Source organism: Syngnathus scovelli, chromosome 5 (genome assembly GCF_024217435.2).
Source record: "Syngnathus scovelli strain Florida chromosome 5, RoL_Ssco_1.2, whole genome shotgun sequence".
Classification (NCBI taxonomy): Eukaryota; Metazoa; Chordata; class Actinopteri; order Syngnathiformes; family Syngnathidae; genus Syngnathus; species Syngnathus scovelli.
The window spans coordinates 2788829-2808734 of NC_090851.1; the positions used below are offsets into that span (position 1 = coordinate 2788829).

At 43.7% G+C, this 19906-nt stretch overlaps 1 long non-coding RNA gene across 3 annotated transcripts in view; it reads right to left on the minus strand.

The window, feature by feature from the left end:
- The window catches only part of LOC125969052 (uncharacterized), a 162062-nt gene that overhangs the window by 130386 nt on the left and 11770 nt on the right, over positions 1-19906 (minus strand). For 2 of the 3 annotated variants that reach the window (XR_007481411.1, XR_007481413.2), the window contains exons 4-5: positions 18101-18228; positions 10252-10937 (exon numbers count right to left, since the gene is read on the minus strand). This is a non-coding gene — a long non-coding RNA (uncharacterized lncRNA). The remainder of the gene's footprint in view (positions 1-10251; positions 10938-18100; positions 18229-19906) is intronic. The other variant, XR_007481412.1, reaches the window with a different exon arrangement.

Here is a 19906-nt window from a genome sequence, read left to right on the forward strand (position 1 = left end):
AAATAGATTAGGGTTGTAACAAAAACTTATTTTAATTGGAGAATCGGTTTGATTTAACCGACTCGAATCGATCCACGTTTGAAATCGTCTTTTATTGGAGCGATATATCCTTGGAAGAAGTTTTAAAGTTACAGTACTGACAGGTTCTTTCATATGTATGAAAAATCATCATACCCTGTCTAATCGAACCAAATCGAATTATTCCTCTTAAAACAAAATCAAGTTCGTACTCTATTTGTACTTTCTCCTACTCCCTCAATTCTTCCAAGTAAATTGGCTTTGTCTTATTTCCAGCGCGAATGTGGGTAGACCTCGTGAACGGGACTTCACCGTTTGCTTGCCCATTACTCCGCCCGCCACCTTTGACCTGCGCCAAAGCACTAAATGCTTTTCTTGTCTTACCAAGTGAAACAGGGTTGAACGAACGCGTCTCTTTCCGCTCGGGGGGCATGTAAGAAAATGGCGAGTGAACAATCGCGTGTGCACTCTTGAGCGCCAGTCTCCGACGGCAACGACCGGGCCCTAAAGTGAACGGCCAACTCTTCTGAGGCATGAAATAATAATAACATCCCACTTCCGACCGTCCGCTAAAGAGGTGGGCTGGACGGCGATTCGAGGGGGGGGGGGGGGGCTCTCTATTGTCACCGTCCACTGGAGAGATCCGAGTATTCCCGAGTCTTTGATGGGAAAGACAATAGAGCTGGCCTAGAAAGGCTTCCCATTAAAATTTAACAAGCGACTTTTGTCTCACTCGATGCGACTAAGAGAGTGTGTGCCTAAATGACCACGGGGACAGGTAGCAGCACTCAAGACCTCTTATTTGTTTCCGTGGTCCACCTGGGGGAAACTCGCTGCCCCTGTTTTTTTCCCCCAGGTATGTCCCGACCTTTCTCTGTCCACCACGAGGCGACCGCTCCTTCTCACAAAATGTTCAGGCCAAATTGGATTAACGCCACACTGGTATGACCCGGGGCACTTAACAAACACAGATGCACTTAAGGGAGGCCACAAAATGATGCGTGTGACTTAACGCGGAATTGACGAGATGGAGCCCGGACCGCAGCGCCGGTGTAATGTGGCATCTACCGGAAGGGCCATCAGACGATGGAAAAGCAGTCGACTGCCAATCGCACGAAATCAAAGATACTTAGTCCCACGTGTTAGAATCTTCGGTACAAGGGATCTGTTTACGTTGGTTCCGACATTACGGGGAAGTACTGGACCGACCTACCTCTCGCAATCAACTTGTCCAAATTCAAAGGCTGGGTCAAAGGACTTGATTCTGGATCTGTCAAACAGAGATTTAACTGTGTTTGACCTGTAATTGTACCATCTGTTCAGTTTCCTTATTAATTAATAATGTTCCTGGCGTGAATCGGGTATTTGGACTCATTTTGACGGTGAAGCCTAAAGTAGGCATCGATTAGCCCTCGATGCCTCGGTACGTAGATCCTGCACGTATGGATTTCTTTCCAATTAAGGTTGGAATTATTCACAGGGGGGGGGGGGGCTCCCTCTTGACGGCACGCAAACAATGACATAACATTGGAAAAACATCTTTGAGCCAATCGATGATAAACAAACAAATGATGTTGGCTCAACGATTAACGGCTCTCTCTATCGGGCTCTTAAGGGTGTTTGGGGGTGAGAGGGGGGGGCATGGCACACAAACATGCGTCGGACAGGCCCCGGCCGTGTACGATTTAGAGGCGTTGGGATCGGCAACAGTTCCGCTCCACGTGAAGAAGAAGTAGGTAGGGAGTTGAAAGAGCGGCGGGGGAACATTGTTCCAAAGGAATGGCTTTATGGAAATGAAGGTTAAAGGGAGCATTGTCCTTCCTGTGATAGGAACCTATGAAGCACTGACACGTGCCCCCGCCCCGAAAGCCCGCCCCTCCCTCCTCTCCCCTTTCCAACCATCTGTCCGCCACTCTCCAACAAGAAACCATGTTACTATGAGAGGGGGTCACCGTTCACCCTAATCACGGCCGTGACATGACATGCTGTAGGTTGCCCCTCAGTGTTAAATATTTATGTCAGCAGCGCTGTAATGCCGTGATGGCTGTCAGGACTTTGACACGGGTGCGCTCTCTTTCTCCATTTCACTCTCTTTCTGTGCGCATTAAAATGCAGCAAAAATGGAAAAAAAAAAAAAGGAAATCGGCAAAGAGAGACGGGAAAAGTTGAAGCGTAATAAATGGGGTGCTTTCATTTTAATGCCGTCTTTGCGATGCTATGAAAGGAATAAGGGCATGAAAATGCGGCTTCTTAAAAGTCTGTCGCAGCTCAAAAGTCACAGTTTTGCAAATATACAAACACATTCCGACATGAGATACAGTCACTGAATCGTCCTTTTGTGATTACGGTAAACAAATAAAACGCCTGATGCCATCTAGTGGTCAAATGTGGGATTACAACTTTTACAAAAGCCAGAATGGAATGGGGGTTGATTTTATTGGGTGCATTTTTTTTTTTACTTTCAACCACTTGATGTTGGGATACTTATTTAGTTGGAGACAATAAAATTTAAATAAATAAATGGTACATTATTCTTGCAGAACAATACCTGTTCTTACTTGACTGTCGTATTTTAGTCAGCAGCAACTTTGCGCCACGTGAAGCAGTCTGAAAAGTCTTTGGAGGTGACAGCGATCACAAGAGACGAGGAGCTGGCCCTCGAGCCTGGCTGACTCCCCCCCATGATAGGTGTCAAGGATATTCTAATGAATGCCAGAGTACATTTCAGGGGGCCATGCTCCGTACAAACCACTGGAGTGGCCCATCTGATGGGGCTGCCATAACCCCCCCCTACCCCGCCTACGAGCACATACACCACTCACTTCGTGTCGGGGAGGGGGGGGGGGGGTTAAGAAGATTAATCAATGTCAATGTCTTTTCCTTTTTGAAGCCAATAAGGTGCACAGTGTCTGACCATGCCCAACAGAACATCACTTTGTACCGTCGCAACGGCGCCCCCGCTGACCCCCCGAGCAGTCCCACTTGTCAAAGTCAAGGGGGCGTTCGGCGGGGAGAGCGGCCTTCCGCATAGCACTCCGCTCCGCCCTGCTTGACCTATTCTCTGATATTTGACCACTCGGTTGCAAGACACTTGCTCTTTCGAGCTGAAATGTCACTGGGGCATCTTGTCAGCTCACAGACACCTCGGCCTGACAAGCGATTTTACTTTGGTGTGCTACAAGGCAGAAAATGCAGGGCCCGTGGCCTTGACGCGCACAAACTGTCATTGGGGCCAAGCAGGGCTAACTTGATGCTGACTAAACTGGTCTGCTGTTGGGACGCGGGAGTCGGTCAAATGCTTGGCGATGACCTTATAGCGAGAGCTGTGAAATGATTTGCAAACAAAAGCCAACGGGACTAAATAAATGGTCACTAAAATTCCAATTTTCATTCATATTTACCGAAAAAAGTTTCCCATTGGAAATCATATAAAAGATTCGCTCCAGGTTTAATTGGAAATTAGTTGAACAGTCTTAACTTTTACATGATAAAATGAATACAGTAAGATGAGACTACTAAGGAGAGTCAACTTCTGTCATAAAATTCCATGCAAAAAAAAACGTACTATTTAGCATATGCAATGATTATCATTATTTTTTTTAATTTTCAGTGATCCTGATCGTCTCAAGCCAAATTTCTAGTCTCACGTAACCTGTTGGTTGACTATTTTTGCTCCTCCTTTGATTGGTTCTTCACCATTATTTCCAGGTAAATGGAGGGGAAAACACTCTCCTGCCATCTCGCTTTTACCCGGCGGTGGCATGGCGGCATGAATGAAGGAGAAGGATGGGGATTGGAAGTAGCAGTCACATCATATCTGGTTTGTGCAACCTGCTCAAAGTTTGCAACTAAATGCTTGTCTCCAGTGGAGCTGACAGGGAGGAAGTGGGCGCTCAGTGAACCATGGCCGGGCTGCCATGAAATGACAGGAATCATTGGCATACATTTCAAACCGCCCTGCGCTATCCTATTAAAGTGCCACGTCCCCCCCGCTTTAAAACAGACAAGGAGGAATCCGCGTTGATAGATAGAGACTAAAATGGCTTATTGATTTCCTTCCTTCTTTTTGTTGCCCTTTGTTAGGGAACTTAGAAGGGGCGGAATCCAGTGATCCCACAAACTTACCTTTTCAATACGATGTATGTTGTCGGGGGTAAAGTACCAGAGTATTGAAATTCATAATGACAGTCCTAGCTTTCCCTACAAACACTAAAGACAATTTTGAAACATGTTTAATGACTTCAAACAGTTACTATTTTTGTACATAGGCAAATAAAATAAATCACCAATTGGCCCCGAGACCATTTGTGGAAAAGACTGAAAAATAAACGTAGAGGAGATGGCTATCAAAATAACACATTGTGATATTGTTCAAGTCCTAATGTTTATTGCCAATTAACTTGACTGTCTGACAGTACATTCAACCTGTTAAGGCCGAGGAAGCGAGAAGACGTAATGGTCCTTTAAGCAGTTTACTGAGCTGTTAGCGTCATTTCATGAGCCATGAAGCGGTTCACAGTCATTGCTGGCATTTTAACAATAGGTGAAATATCGAAGGAATTTGATTTTCCAAGCGTATCCGATTGCGTTCGGATGAGACTCAGGTTTTAAGTGATAAGTCTTCAGGTAGAAAGGGAACGACTGAAATCAAATGTTAGCAAACGTTAGCAAAATCAAACCCTATTTTTGGTCTGCGTTAGAAAAATTCTGGAACTAATGATGCTGCCTTTAAATACAGTTTGATCAGTTTAACTCCTGCCCAAAGTCTGCTGTGTTTGCCTTCAGCTCCCCCACAATTAAAACACCTCAAGTTGTTTAGCTAACCCACTCGCTAGCTTGATTTTGAGCAGATTAGCGCTAGCTACGCCGCTGTTGATTTTGAGCAGATTAGCTTACTTCTCGCTAAAATCCTGGACCATATTGAACATTTTACCCCTTTTGATTCCCACTCATCCTCCCCTTGAAGATACTCAACGATAAAATGAGCCCCGAACCTGACATGCCACTGGCCAACCTAAGCAGAACTTAATGAAAGAGGCCCCCAAATATTCAGCGCTAAGCGGCTCCCCGGGGACGGCCGCGTTGTTGACAATGTCGGGGAGGGTTTGGCGGAGAGTCCATTTATCTTCCTAAAGCTCACGTTCAATCTCCATCACGCTGTCAGATGGAAATGAGACCATCTCTTTTGTATCATTGGCTCCCCCGCAAGTGCTACACGGCGCCCCTTCCCGCCGTATGACAAAAACAGCCTAATTAAAGAGGATTGAATGATAGATGAGAGCTTAGCGTTTGTGGCGGTTTACACACCGGCGGCGCTAGAATATTTGCGCCGAGGAAGGCAGTAGATTTCCCCCTGCCGTGGGTGCCTCAACATACTCAACCATCCATAATGTAGGCCTTATGAAACTGATGGGCCAGAACACAGTCTCTATTCTGAAGGGCACAAAGCATTTGACAAGGTTGTTAGTAGGACTTTGTCCCGGCACAGTCGCCGATTTGGCTAATTGTGTGGAATCGTCTGCCGCGCTGCGCAGAACGGAGCAGGCAGTCCGACGATCTCAGCCCACGCAATTAAATGCAAAATGTCAGGAATTGTTGCGGGATAAATTAAATGTATTTGGAATGAAATGTTTGAATTCAAACCCAAGACAATCCCATCCAAGACGATGAATGAGGATCGTTAATTTGGGGGTCTCGAACTGGTTTTCATTATGCATGACATCACAGACATGGCAGTTTTTATTTTTGAATTAGGCGAAGTATTAATTTAAGGAATTATTTTTCTAATTTGTCCATTGAAAGAAAAGAATGGTCATTTAGTATTGTGTAATGGCTGTCCAGCAATACCAAAATAAATACAAGTTAAAAATTAACTGATGAAATGATATTGAAAAATAAAAATAAAGGAGTTTTATGCCAAAATTATATTATTTACTGTATTTATTTAGTAGTTTTAAAAATGTAACCTCAGTTATTTTCTTTTTGAGCTCTTATTTTGTCACAATTTTCTTCCAATTCCATTTATATAATTCACTTTGGCTCGCGTCAAATATTATTTTTCGTATATACCTTAAGCCGCTAAGAAAATAAGCAGCGAGCCACAACTGATCCCCGGGCCATAATTTGGACACCCCTAATTTACTCTCCAATTAACTTTCCCCACCATGCATCCTAAATTCAAATCCAGGCAGTTCCAATTGTGAAGCAGACATGCCGCTCAAACAGCTTAAATATGAAAAAATAAATAAATAAATAAGCAACTGAATGAATTTTAGGTTGTATGTCTCAAAATAATCATTTGGGACAAAGAGTGGGCGTGCACCAAAAGGGCATGAGTGAGTATAATTGGGTGTGTGTCATGTGCATGCGCATGTGGGCAGTGGAAGGGAGGGGGGGGGCGGGGGGTTCTTACCGCTTTAACGGCCCCAGCGGCGCCGCTTTAGGCCCGGTGACAGGGCTCTGTCTCTCAGCCACACTTGAGTGGGTCCCGCTGACACTCAACTGTCAAGCGGTCGAGAGGCTTGCAGCGCCGCCCTCGCATGCTCTACAGCTTCACCCAATTAACTTGCTTTCACTTGACATCGTGGCAAAGAGCTTCATAATAGGTGGTCAAGGTGCGGCGTGTCTGCTTTTTTCGGCCCTCTCGCTTGACGACCCGCCGCATACACAGCCGAGCGTGGCGTGGCGCGCCCCTCCCTACCTTCCCTCCGGTTGCTCTCGATGCTTTTGTGCCTCTCATGCTTGGTTCTGTCTGCTCACAGCTCTGTGACAGCAGGGGAGCATTGATCCAGGAGAGGACTATGAAAAGGTCTCGCCTGGCGTCCCGCCTAAAGTACACGCTGGTCTTGGAGCACTAAAACGACACGTGCCGACTTGAACGTTTGTGTGGGTTTACGCTCGGGTGGACTCTTGCGCGAGTTTGTTCACATGGTGCCGTGTGTGTTTGGCAGAGGTGACGTATGAGGTGACTTAGGGGTGTTTGCGCCGTTGTGGGCGTGAACACAGTCATTTGGCTTCACTGCCAATGCGAGGAGCTTCTTTCATTTCTATTAAATTAAAGATACTCAACACAAAAATACGCCTTCCTTCAAATGAAGCCTCAACTCGGCCTGCTTGAAATTTCAAATCACCTCCTCGATTTGACTTTTCCCACACAGCAACTTTGAACGTGAAGCTTCAATATGTTACTAACTAACACCTCTGCTATCCAGGAACCTGTTTGTGACTGCAAGAAGTGTGGCTATTCCCAGCTCTCCATTAGACGTGTAGTCAGTTGGGCGAAGGACTTAAAGGAAGGAAGGAAAAACGATTTGACCCCCGACAGCGCGTTTGGGGAAGAGGGTCTTGAAGCATGTCAGCTCCACTCAGGCTCCGCTTCCCCTCTGTGTCCTTCCTATTTTTTCCCCAGTGCCGGGCTGAAACTTTGAAAACATCCACCTTAATAGGACCCAGTCAGCGTATGCTACTCTCACCGTCCGTCAAACTGTGATCTGCGGTGTCAGGCCCGGGCCCGACTTTGACAGAATGTCTCCAAACGAACAGCGCAACGGTGTTTTCCCTGCCCGGCGCTCAGTTCCTCACCGTGTAGTCCACTGGCATCTCCATCGCACTTTGCCTCCTCTCCCTTTGCTCTGCTGCTTGATTTCACTTTGTGAAGCACCTTGCTACATTCCATTGACAGATGGGGCACAAGATAGCCTAATTGTTGTTTTCCTAATTTCCAGTATGTTGCAGGTCATGTTGACATAGGAAGAAAAAAAAATACCAATTGTACACACACACGATTGGACCACTTAAAAAAAAAATAGGAAAAAAAAACTAAAATAATTCTGCTATCAATAACCACTTAAAAAAAAAATAGGGAAAAAATAGAAAGACCACTTAAAAAAACTATAAAATAGTTCCACTAGGAAAGACCACTTAAAAAAAAAACTAGGAAAAAAAACTATAAAATAATTGCCCTGGATTAATTCTCCTTTTTGTGTTTTGAAGTTATTTTAATTATTGTTAAATTGTGGGTTTAATAAAGTTAGAAACAAATATTTTTGGAACTGAGGATAACATTTATTCTTTCAAACCTGGCCCGAGTTTGACAGAAACCTCGCCCGCCGCTAACAAACATGGCACCTGTGCGCCCTGTGCATCTTTCCAAATTACACTATCCTGCTCTTTTGTTTGCCTGCAAGTGTTTTGACCCCAAAGATTTGCCTCGGATCCCTCGAGTTTGGGAGCTCCACCTCGCAATTGCAAAGAAAACAAACATCACTTTCCAAAATTCCCCTTGCCCAACAATCCCGTTCCGTCCCTTCTACTTAACGCTGCCGGAAATTAAACAACTCATGGCTGCAAGGTCAAAATCTGAACGGCATCGATTGAGGATATTGACCACTCGCTGGATACAATTTGCTTTGTTATCGCTGACACCGTATCGTTGCCTCCTACTAAATCAGACGTTCTCCGCTGATTCCAACAACAACCAGTCCGGAGTGCAGTCCGCCATTTGTCCAAAATCAGCTGGGATAGATTCCAGAGACCAGGACAAATAAATCATTTTATTTACAAAACAATTCTAATTTTAGGAAAATTAAGTTGGAATATTATGATGAAAATATTATTTTTAAAAAATGTATTGTTGTGGAAGAAGAAAGTTGAAATTTGAATAAATTGTAATTTCCAAGGGTGGGGAAACAAAAAAGTTTCACAAAGTTTTGGCCATCATTAAGAACAGTTAAATGTGATTCTTGTAGGAATTTCTATATTATTACATCCATTTTTATATTAAACGCAGAGTTCCACATTTTACATTCATATCAAGAGACGCGAGATGGTTCTCAGGAGTGCCATTAGAATAAAACAAGTCTTTAGCTTCAAGGAAAAAAAAGTCTTTGAAATGATGCCTTCAACTTTAGTATTTGCGCAAGGAGCGGACTTCATTACACACCAGCTGCAACGGGCCGGCAGGATTTCCCGAATGCTGCCTGAGCCTTATTATTTTTCTGCGAAATACAAATCGATTGCGTTTTAGCCAGACACGGAAAACAATTAGCCAAGAGCATGAGTAAGACAGCAAGACGTATGGGTGTGTAAACGGGACGAGGCGAGGTCATATTTTAATGGCTGCCGTTGTCGCCACTTAATATCCTCACGGTGACAAAATGCTGAAGCAGAGAAACCCGAGTGGACTTTCATAAAATCCACCCTGGTCGCGCCTAATATATCTCCAGGACGTTCTGGGCGTAGAAGGTATAAATCTGGCTTTTTCTTTCCAAGTCCCTCTCGTGCACGTTGAAAAACGCGAGACGCCGGCCGGTCCCCACAGACACGGGACCGCAGTCGGAATACATACTTTGGACGGCCCGTGTTGACATTGTAATAGCATCGTTCGGGCTTCTCCCTCAACTCCGCTGCTGTACCACAATGTTAAATTGCTGCGAGGAGTCATGTCTGCTTTCCTACGGCTCAAAACGCGCCACATGACTGGAGCGGACTAGGTTTCATTATTAACATATTGATTGGAATGTTGAACTCAGAACTTGGATGCTCCTCACGTTGCATTTCCAAATGATTCAGAATCATTTGGTTTTTGTCATTTAGGGAGAGTGAGACGGTCGTAAGGGAATATTTTTCACCTGGAAGTGTCACAACAATTATAGTCATTGTAACGGTAAAATGGTGACTCAGACTAATTTGCTTATTTTTTTTTTTTTTTTATCTAGGTCAGTCTTAAAACCTATTTAGGTGACTGGTCCAAATGTCTGGACAATGCTAGTCAACAATGACAGGCTCACATGCTTTTCTAATGACTCCATTACGTTTAACAAAATATAACAAAATAACCTGAATGAAAATTCTAATAAATAAATACATAAATAAAATAGAAACTGCTTTAAAAGGACAAAAAAAAACAAAATTTAAACTACATTTTATGTTTATAAAAGTAACTATTTCTGTATGTCCTTTGTTTTCATCTTTGTCAACTAATATCCTACATGAGTGCCATTTTAAATATATTTATTCTAGTATAATGTTCATCTGACAACTCAGAGCAATTTGGCATAATTTACAGCAATTCCTTTTGAACTTCAAGCAGATTATCAAACTTTTAACCAACTGTTACGAACGACACAAAATATTCACATGACTATACGCTCAGCAACAAACACACAAACCACTTTAAAGTATAAACAAACATTTTTAACAACACACTAAAGCAAAGAGCCAAACATTTCTTACCTGTTTTGCATGTGACCTGCATCTTTGCCTGTCTAAACAAACATTTCCAAATGATGCCCAAACTTTAAAAATGGCTGACCTGTCCGTCACACAATTAGTCCCTACAGAAACACGTACCAAAAGAACAGTTCCCAGTCAACTCAAACCTAACCAAACAATTTCACATAAATTCCCAAACTTTCCACAGAAAGTTTCCAATATTTCCCAATGAAAAATTTCAACTTTTAATCCCACAAAGTGCGGCATAGTTTGAACAAGTGGAAAAGGGGAATAAATCTAAATGTGGTGAGAGGTCTCGGTCGTGGCGAACACATTCCCGGCCACCAAAGTCGAGGAGACGCAGCAGGGGAACAAGAATGTGAAACTCCAAAGTGCCAGCTGGCCCAACAACTCGTGTCCAGTTTGGATTACTGGTGCCTATTTTTCACTCCACAAAAAAAAAAGTTTTTAAAACGTGCCAGAGCTGCAAAAACATATCAACAGTCATCCATCTTTGTTAGTTTGTTTCTCTGGACAAACATCGGAGTGGTCAACGAGCAATGAGTCAGAGTCGTTCGTTTCGGGGGTGATGACATCATGACCCGGCGAGTGGGAGGTAACGGCGGAACGAGAATAAATCATCCCATCAAGCTCTGCCTATCCTCCACACGCGGCCTCATTGATCTTTCTTGCTTCTGACAGCTACACTGGAATAATAATGACAAAAGGGGAGATAACGCTGATTATGCACACATTAACACGGCGCGCAGCAAGTGGAAGACTTTCCTCCGCTCAAACATACACAAATAAGGCAAAGCGATCACAGATGTGCGCACATAAACGGGATACTTGTGGGTGTATGAACAAGCGTGTGCAATGGAAGGGTTACGGAAAAAGAAGCAAAAACAAAAGCTAGAAGAATGCAATTAGCGTCGCCTGCCATTTTATGCTAGCAAACTTTCCAAATGTTATGTGCTTGTTTGAGAAACATAAATGCGAATGGTAGTTTGGTTTAAACTGGGAGTTGCATTTAACAGGTCTTTTATTCTTTTTGTTCCCAATCTGCCAAAATGTTGCTTTTTCGTGGAGTTGGGTTCGCCGCCACGCCATCTAGTGCTCACATTTTTGCTTGCGAGTCAGCCCACTCATACATCTAGGTGCCGCTTTAATTTAATATTTTTGTTCAGTTCGTTTTTTTTGGGTGTATTGTATTGCACTTGCAAGATGAAACTCTGAAAACGGCTTTCATTGTCTGGCTTTTGTTTTTTTCCTACTCTGGAGGCTTTACACCAATTTACACACCGACTTCATCCACATGATGTTTAAATTAACGACGGATGAGGAAGAGGAGGGGGGGGGTAGGTTAAAAAAAATAAAAAGCTTTCCTGAACATGGTAGAAAATTATTTTCTCTGGACAGTTTTAAGAGTCGACATCCTGTGCTGGAGTTCTCTAATCATCACCAGCACAATTTACAATCAGAACACACAGCGAGCCAGTACAGACCAGCTCATCTGTTGACTTTGGCCCCCGCCGAGCCCCGCGTCCTGCACCGTGTGTGCGTGCGTGTATTCGCTTGCCATTTGAGACTTGGGTGACTCGGCGGCGAGCCCCGACAAGGGTGGGGTGAACCTCAGCGGTGCCGAGGTGACCGCACGCATGCACATGTGCGCATGGAATCGCACTCGGGCGCATATGCGAGTAAGATTGGGAGCGTTTGATAAACACGGATACGCACGCCACGAGACGACCATGACACGCACGCACCGGGGATGATTTATGGCGAGAATCCACAGACACAAGCAAATGTAAAGCCAAACACACATGATGCTACATTTGCATTCAGCGTGGCGCGAGCGTGCGAGTGTGTGTGTCACACTCAGGATGATCTCCCACCCACAGCTGCCTTGGCCGGCCTCCACTTCGCCACTGCTGCTGCTGCTTTGCCGCAGGGCTCAACACACGAGTGTGTATGTGTGTGTGTGTGTCTGCCCCCTCACGGCCCCAGACTGTCCCGACCAATGTGCTTCTGATTAGGTGGCTTAATTACAGCTGTAAAAACAATGTTGATATAAGCCTCAAAATTGCAGTGTGTCAGATACTATTAGCCAGCCTTGGGTTCCCGCCAGTGCTATCCAACCCCTCCGCGAAACCCGCCCCCCCGCACCCTCCCACTCGTGTCCTCCCATACTTTTCCTCACCCTTATGATTTTTTTTTTCCCTCTCCCTACTGTGTTTTATTCCACTCTTTCGTGACACAAGCTACACCACAGCCGCGCTCAAAGCGGCCAAGTAAACCGCAAATAAACAACACCGGCGTACTGCTTGACCCGAAGCCGAAAAGGTGAAGTGTTGGCAAGGAATGAAAATGTCCCTCAAGAGGTATAATTCAAATTCAGGGAAAAATATCAAAGAACCGTCTTTATTATCAACATGCAGTGTAAACATGTTAGTGTTAGCATTGTTAGCATGACTATTTGCAATGGTGTGTTACTATAACCAAGGGTGCGCATAAGTGGTGCGCCGGTGCGCATGAGTACTGCAAATTAAATATTGCGCTCCAGTTCAAGTCGGCCAGGCTAGAATAATGCGGCTCACTGACTACGGTCAAGCCTGAATTTGAAGTCAAGTCAGTCGTCGCAAACAATTTCAAAATAAAAGGAAGGCATTTGTCCAGAAGTTGAGCCTATATTGAGTCTACAGCTAATGATGGGAAATTGAAAGTGACCACTATTCTGAAAAATGACGGCGTTTGACGAAGCAATTTCCGCTGAATGAGAGGAAAATAAAGAATCCACTGTAACCGATTAAGTGAGAATCACACTTCATTTGTTTGATGGAGTCACTGGCGTGGGGTGCTTGACCTTTTTTTTAGTGGGCTGTGGTTGCGCAAAATAAACGCTCAAGGCTCTGAGGCCGAGTAAGAGGAGGAATGGGAGGCCTTCCAAGACAGACGGGGGTGAGGGGTGTGTGGGGGGGGGGTCTGGCAGTCTGGGACAGGACACAGGGCTGCTTTTGCCGGTGACAGTGACGGAGGAGTACAAAGTGTTCCAGAAGTCTGGTCCAGGGAAAACTCGGTAACAACGTCGAGTGGAGGGGAAGGAAGAAAAGCAAAGTCGAAAACCTCAAGTATTCAAATCCTGGGTGGTCCCATCTCCAGACTGGTCCCTGCTTTTTCTTTTTCTTTTTTTTTTTCCTCATGTGTCCATCTTTTTGAGGCAGCTTCAGCCTCCAGGTGCAGAGAATGAACGTTGGAAATTCAGCAGGCTGACTTGTAGCTAATCAGCTGCGGCGGCGCAGACACCCAAAAAGCCAATCGGGGCCGAATTTGACAAGACGGCAGCGGAGCGCGGTGAGCGACATGCCAAGGGCGTTTTTCCAAAGCCTTCAGGCCTTCATGGTGGCCCGCCTCAGCCTTGTGGCCGCCGTCTGCAGCTGGCACTTCAAGGTTTTTGCGAATAAATGCCCTAAAAAAAAAAAAAATCACAGGACGCGTGGGACGGGGCGGCGAAGGAAAGCCCGCCAGCGAGCAAACGACCGTGAGCCTAGTATTGATTCTTGTGGACCGGGCAGGGTGTGTCTCTGCACTTCCCAGCCTTGAGAGGCCGCCCTGTCACTAAAGGTGCAGGCAAGAGCGTATGCCATTTTTTGAATAATTAATGAGCCATTTTCTAAGTGATCGGTGTCCTCGGCAAAGACAATGCATCCTCTCGGTGGAGAGAGAGAGAGAGAGAGAGAGAGAGACAGAGAGAGAGAGAGCTCGGGCCGTTTTTGTCCCGATGCCTTTAGGAGCAAAAGGTAAAAGCCTTAATGCACTGAGGCCACTGGAAGTGCTGCCTGGGAAGGACTCCCCCTGGAATCGGCCGGGATGGTGGTCTCCTTTGGACTGGGCCCATCAGAGTGGCCTTCCAGTAAAGGGAGTGCGAGATAGACAAAGTAGCAGGAAGACGGGGGGGGAGGGGGGGGGAGTCACGCGCATGCATTTAGACACGCCGGTGTGTGTGCGCGCCTGTCGTAAAAACCTATACTAAGTGTAAAGTTTGTTTAGCACATAAAAAAACTTGCGCTCACGTTCAAGAATGTTTTCATAAGTGCCCGTCAGTGAAAGTGTTTGTACTGGAATGATTTCTAAACAGGAAAGCAGTCCGGTTAATGGCATCGCCACACCTTTCCCCTCACGCAGGACCGTCGACCCAACCCGAAGAGCTTTGATGATGTCTGGCCCCCGGATAGGGTAATGTCCCACCAGAGGTTTGCGAACTGAAGTTCCAGGTAGAGCACTGCTAAATTGCTTAAAAATACAACCAAATGAAAGGGGACATAATACGAGTACTGTAAAAAGCGGATGAGTTAGTTCGACTGAAATGGTTTGAGGACGCCAACTGCGATGATTTATTTGACGGCAACTAAAACAGCTCAAGTATTAAACGAATAAACTCTCCAGGTGCTCCTGATGTCATCAGTTCAAATGAAAAAAAATAATTGAAAAAAATTGAATTAGATTAGGCCTTTTTAAAATGTTCCAAATTTGTATTGTATTAGTCGCAACTTATTACAAAGGAAAAAATAATCTTTTTTTTTTTAAATGAGTGATTCCAACTGTTTAAGTCATGTAAGTTATTTATTTTTATGAAATAGTAGAGATTTTTTTTAAATTGAAAAGGGAGCTTAAGATCAGGGGATGCTTTGAGAATAATTGTCAATTTTTGTCTATGTGAAGCCCTTTGAGACTGTGATTTAGGGCCATACAAATAGACTTGACTTGACTTGACTTGACTTGACTTGACTTGACTTGACTTGACTTGACTTGAAAAACAGATTTTTTTAATGGCTTGTGACTGCGGAGTACATGCACGACAATCAAAAATTAAATGACAAGTAGCATTTTCTCTCGGGCTGCTAAAAGTGTTTGTCGGAATGCGACGGGTTGATTTCAATATCAAAGGCGCGTGTTTTGGTTAATTTCCATGAAACAGGCGAGGTTGGAAACAAGTTTGGAGCTGAGAGGAGGGTCTCGTCCCAATCAGTCAAGACCAATGAAAACATTTGGGAGTAACGCGCAAGATGTCAAGTGTGTTGTTAGCGTCTTGCGACAATTTACTGAAACACGATTTCATACCTTCTTATCAATGTGTCAACGCTGCTGTCTGAAAATGGCAAAATCACTTATTTATTAGCCACATCAAGCAGTTTTTTTTTTTTTTTATTGCTTCCTTCCTGCGGCTCTTTGGCTGTTTATCTTGCATATTCATAGATCGCTTTTGAGAACCAGTCAGATTTTTTTTTTTTTTTTTTGCAAAGCTGCAGTGTGGCTACAAAATACCTTGTGAGGAGAGCAAGATGAATATCCAGAATAAGTATTTTTATTAAAAACTAAAAGCATGGCTATTAAATACCTTGTGAGGAGAGCAAGATGAATCTATAAAATAAGTCTTTTTATTAAAAACTAAAAGGCACGTGGAAGAATAAAAGTACAAAATAAAAAAGTGCTCCCCAAAAAATCAGGAGCCAACGTACCAGTAAAAGAAACGACAAACAAACTGACGTGACAAAAAGGCATAATGGCAGGAGGGAGCTGATTGGTTGGCGGAAAGTGCGGGTCGAAAGTCGTCAACCAGTTTTTCCTTTCCTGATACGAAATGAGAAATACGATCCTGAACACGTTTCATATGGAAAGTGTCTCGAGATTTATTTTATTTCCTTTGCAGGCACTATAATAAAAAATAAAAAAACTGTTGAATCAACAAGGGGCACGCACGCCACCACAGATCTGCTTCTATTTAAAGCCCCCTCTTACGACGTTCCACGTGCATATATTTTCTCTCCACTCCAACGTAGGATGGTGTAAGTACGGTGATTTATCAACACCCTTCTCGTCCTCCTACGCACCCCCCCACCCCCCCACCATCTCCTTTGGCCTATCCCGGTTGCAAACAGCCTCCGCTCTCTCCAGTAAATTACCTTATAAGTGGAAGCATTGACTGCAGGGACTCTTTGATACATCGAACACAATCACAATTGATCTGAGAGAGCCGATTGTTGGGTGAGGTTCGAGCGGCGCGCATGTGACGCTTCACGGGGCCTCGAGCGGCGAACGAGAGGGAACAAAAGCGTCTTTTGATAAGGGTGTGACACGAAGCAACGTTTCTCCCCCGGAGCCAGACGCCGCGCTAAACGCTATCAGCGATGTGGGAAGGCTCGATGAAAAGTGTAACATGATCCCATCCGCAAGCATATGAATTATACATTTTGAGATCTTTTACCCGCGCACCCACTGGGGATAATAAAATGACATCAACATCATACTCCAAAAAGAAAAAGGAGCGTCAGACTTTAACGGAGGAAATCGTCACGCGCTCGCCATGGGGTTGTCACGACTACACACGAGGGCCAAATTGTAGAAATTATGTATAGTGGAACTTTTACCGTTGACATTTTCCCGTAAGAAATAGAATAATCCCCCCAGCACTTCATCACGGGGGTTACGATTAACTTCACTCCCATAAAAAGTCTGTAGATAATATAGAACAATAAAATTAGCATGCTAGCATAGCGTTCATGGCACTTATGGTATTTTTCTTTCACCGCCTGGTTTAGAATCACTTTTTTCCTAAAAATATTGTAAGTTTTTTGTGCTTTCTGAGGTTCCATTTTGATGAAAAGACTTCAACTGAAATTATTTTTGTCTCCATTTTGTATTTCAGCTTTGAATGAAGAGTTTCAGTTCTTGTTCTTCGATGTGGATACGCACTTGTACGGGCGGTGCGATACGAACTGTTTGGAATCCAAATAAATGGCTCGGCGAGAGAGAGAGAGAGAGAGAGAGAGAGAGAGAGAGAGAGAGAGAGAGAGAGAGAGAGAGAGAGGGAGCGGCGAGAGCTTTAATGAGCGCCATCACACGCCCGCCAAACACTTCAAACGAAGAGGCTGGCTTGAGCAGAAACAGAAAATAAGACAAAGATGATTGCCTCTAAAGCGCAAGAAAAAGAGATTTAATTGTGCGTGGTAAGAAAAGCCTAGAGTAAAAAAAAAAAACTGTAGTTATTGTGTATTTTTATTTTTTTTTAAGTCAATTACTCACAATTATTTGCGGTAATTATCAGGGCACCCCTCGCAGGTTGCTCTTACTCGCCCCCCCCCCCTCCCGGATGCAATGCAGAGAATGTTCTAGGCGAGCTTTTCACATTCAGATGAGCTGTGAATAAATAAACAAGTGGGAGAGTCCTCCTCGGTCTATTTAAAGCGTCCCCCCCGCAGGCAAGCGTATTTACAAGGAAACCGTTATCATTTAGTCTCTGTTGCGGATCAAAATGTCAAGCTCCGCCGAGAACGTGCGCAAAGCTTTAAGGCCAAAAGTGCAGTTTCACAGCCTCCGGATGCGGCGGTGAGTGAGGGGAGGGGATCATTTAAAAAAAAATTTGCAAATGCACAAATATGTTTAATTGACCCGGAATATCGCTCGGTGTGCGAAAATTGTTTGAAATCAATACGAGAAGCGAGAAGTACGGCCTTGAAGAAAGATGTGGATGATTTATTTTTTTCCAGGCGGCGTCAAGCGGCATGTGAGAATCGGGAAGAAGGCGGTCACAAAAGGTCAATTAAAACCGCACCGGTTGTAGCCAATTAAAAAAAAGAGAAGGGGATTTTTTTTTTTTGTTCACCTCTCAAACCAGCAGAGCAGGATTAATTTTGATACGATGGTTTAAAAATCACACCTTTTTATGTTCTTTTCTAAGCATATTTTTTGAAACAACATACAAAAATACTTTTTTAATACTGTATGACATTAAAGTCCCACGAGGAACTTTACAAACTAGTCGACAATGACATTCAGGAGTGTAGTGAATAAAATGGATCATTCCTGGCCCTACCTGGATTAGATTCACGATTGTATTTCCGTCAAACCAAGTGCATCCTCCCTCCCCTCTCGGGTAAAGGACCGGAGCGGAAGCAAGTTCCTCCATCCGGCGTGGTGACAGCTCCTTTGCTCCCCTTTGACCTGCGAGGAAGAGAAAACAACATCAATGGTAATTCCCCCTTCAAACACATTAACTGGGATGAACCGGGTCCCAGCGAGCCCCTCACAGTGCGCGCATTGATCGCAAGAAATCCATGAATAAATTTAGCACTAATTGATTTTTTTTTTCTGCTTTTCCTTCTCCTCTTTAGAAATACATTTCTAATTCGGAGGGAAAGCAGTGAGCACAAGATAGTTTGTTTTTTACGTTGACTTGCAAAATATTCAATGGTGTCTTGAAGCCAAGTCAATTTTCAAAATAAAGTTTGAAAATATGATGTAACATAATAATACATTTGTGGGCCTTTTAAAACACTTACTAATTATTTGGGGAATTTTTCCATGGCGTTTTTTTAAAATACTTTGTATACAGGAGCTTTGCAATCCAAAAAGATCTTGATAAATCATTTCAAGGAGACTGAAGCAACAGGCGCAGATTGGACCACCTTTTAATTGAGGATGTTGTGAAGAAAATATTACGCACTGACAGTTGGAAGAGTCCACATTGCAAAAATGAGAGTGGAAAAAGGTAAATAAAGCTTGCGGAGTGGAAATGAGTGTTTTGGTTCCGATCACTACAGGCAAAGCACAATAAAAAAAAAAGGGATCAATTACTATTCTTGCTCTTAATTGAAGAAAGTCTGCAGAAAAAATATACATGGAATAAACATGTGACTTAAAACTTTTGAAGAATTAAGTATAGTACATAATGACCGATAGTTGATTTTGTTGCGACATTTCATGACAGGTAAACTAACTCACAATTCAAATAATTACTATAATGATAATATTGACATCAAATTAAAATCGATATAAAGACATTAATAATAATAATGACCATAATAATAATCATAATAAAAAAAATAGAAAAAATCTGAATTGCAGAAGATGGCAATAATCTAAATAGATCAGCTGCTGTGTGACTTGGTCGGTGCTGGATGCAGATTCAAGTATCATACTGCCACCTACTGGTCGACCTCCGCCACAAGAAAACATTCCCTCATTACGCGCCTTGTGATTATGATTACTCTTTCTAGATGAATTCAACAGGGATGACATCTGAGGGAAGCGACATGCTCGGGACTCGTACATTTAGTCCAGCATGAAATGATGGATAAAAACCAGGAGACGTCTTCAAGATGTTGCAGATGAGATGAGAAAACCTCGCAAGATTCCCATTGCTCAACCATGCCATGAAATATAAAAGCATAATAATTTATTTGGATGGAAAGCTTGCTTGTATAGTGAAGTAAATAAACAAGTGGAACATCTGGAGACGGCATCAAGCGCGCTTCAAGTCTTTTCGACTCCATCACTAAAAGTCCACCAAAAATAATAAGAAGGGGACTATTCGAATTTCTTTTTTTTAGAAAATAAAATGTTATATTTAAGATCATTAGTTGAAGCTGCCACCTGAAATGGACAAATTTAGAATCTTCAATGAACCTATTTTGTGTGTTTTGGGGAATGTGGAAATACCTCAGAACCACGAGGCGGACATGCTAACCACTATTCCACCGCGCTGCCTTTTTCTGAGATGATTCATCCGTCCAAAACGCACAAAGTAGTTGAGCTTCATTATGTTTGCCATGTCCAAAAACCTCCCAGAGGCTCAGCATCTGCCGCCCTGCCGTGTCCACAACTGGAAGAGACCAGGCGC